At 37.2% G+C, this 1,831-nt stretch overlaps 1 protein-coding gene across 2 annotated transcripts in view; it reads right to left on the minus strand.

Annotated features, from left to right (window-relative positions):
• Nucleotides 1–544: 544 nt before the first annotated feature.
• LOC116698239 (insulin-induced gene 2 protein) overlaps nucleotides 545–1,831 on the minus strand; it is an 18,885-nt gene continuing 17,598 nt past the window's right edge. For both annotated transcript variants that reach the window (XM_032530051.1, XM_032530050.1), the window contains exon 7: nucleotides 545–1,831. This exon is cut by the window's right edge and continues 1,269 nt beyond it. The gene's annotated coding sequence lies outside the window, so the exon portion shown is untranslated.

Consider the following 1,831-nt stretch of genomic DNA (forward strand, 5'->3'; position numbering starts at 1 on the left):
CGTGTTTCCAACTGCCCTTTATCAATTATTATGCAGTATTGTAAGGTACCAGCACTAAGGTTTTGGGTTCAAATCCCACCGAGGTCACATGAACATCTCACACCTTAGAGTGGGGATTTCTGAAGTGTTGCATTGCACTGTATCAGGCAAAATAAACAACCATACGTACAGTATATTAGGCAAATGTTTTATTGAACAATGAGCATAATGTTAGTAAAAAGTATTTTAATAGAGAAGAAAAAAAAGAGCAAAAAAGTTATGCATGTACTGTATGACTGTAGTGCATTTCAATGTAAAAACTGGTCTTTCTAGATGTTTGTACACAGTCAGTGTCAGATTACTTTTTTTTGTGAAAAGAGGTACTTTTTGATGATCTGTTGGGTTATTTGTACTTAAGGTAATGGAATAGTACCACATACTGTACATTCCACAAAAAAAATGTAATTACTTAATACAATTAGTTGTTTTCTTGCCCAGGACTCTTTAAAACGACTAATTAATCTCACTGAGGAATTCCTGGAAATAAAGATAAAAACAGTGGGTATTTAGAGAGAAAAGAAAAACATTTACTTATACATTTCACAGTATATTTTCTCTTCAGATTTTTTAACTTTGCAAAAGTTGCATCTTCCGAGGCGGTTATCAAAAGGCCGTGGTCTTTATTACACCGATAAATTGCACAGGTCCAGGTTTCAGAGGTTGCTTTAGTTAGAGGAACTATTAATCCCTGTTAAACCGCTGTACGTTTCTCTTGTGATGGTGATATAAAATATGCTACCCCCTAAAAATCCATTATAAAAGGTTTCTCCATCATGTTTTTCCACATCATCTAACCTATCTCATGGAATATTACAAAAACACTGTTATAGTTTGTTTAAATGTGACTCTCATTAATTCCCATCATATTTAATCACAAATAGTTTTTAAAATGTTCCAGTCAAACCTCTTATTCTGCATGTTTTCTTCTTTGTTTTTATATATTACTTTCTACCAGGAGGGTTTTCAATCCGTCCACCCACTAACACCTACACTATACAGAGAACAACGTCACACTTTAAACACACTTTAATTTAGGTTTTAACAGTAAAGCAGCTGCATTAGAGTAAAAAAAAACAACTCCCCTAGTGAATTAGCCAATCAATGTCAGAACAAAAGGATTACATGTATTCAATGTATGTCCAGAGACAAGATCCTAGGGTTGATTTTTCCTGTCAACGCCTCACTCATAAGAGCGAATGTGTCTTTCAAACAATCCTGCATGCGCAAAACATGTCACACGTGGCACGCTGTTGCAAGGCTCTGCATCCAATCAACTTTACACATGGCAGGTGAGGCCAGTGTTCAAACAGACACGCGCAAGGTCGTTCTCTCAGCCAGTCACCTCTCTCTGTCTCTTCTGTTCAGTGACTGAGGAGCAGCAGCGAGCTGACGGACGCGTCACGTAGTGGGTGTGTGCTGTAGTACCGCAGATAGAGGTTTTTACAAGAGGAAAAGTGAGAAAAAAATGATATTGCTTCAAACCTTTCTCAACTGTTCTTTAGCTTATGTGTTTGGTGGTGATGTCAGAAGATGAGTTCAGCGTTGCAAAAAAAGAAATTGAAAAATAATACTGTGAACCAAGCATTCCGCCCGTTCCGAACAGGTACGCGCTCCAATCGGGTTATATAGGATCATACATACTATCTTTACACCAAACATAAACTAATTTCCTAAGCCGTTGTAAATTCCAAAATGCACCATTCACTCCCAACAAACACCTTTTGGGAGCTTTGAACATACAATAAGAGCGCTCTGTAGCCTGGTAACGAGACAAATATGGAAGCTATTTTTT

This window comes from Etheostoma spectabile, chromosome 11 (genome assembly GCF_008692095.1).
Source record: "Etheostoma spectabile isolate EspeVRDwgs_2016 chromosome 11, UIUC_Espe_1.0, whole genome shotgun sequence".
NCBI lineage: Eukaryota > Metazoa > Chordata > Actinopteri > Perciformes > Percidae > Etheostoma > Etheostoma spectabile.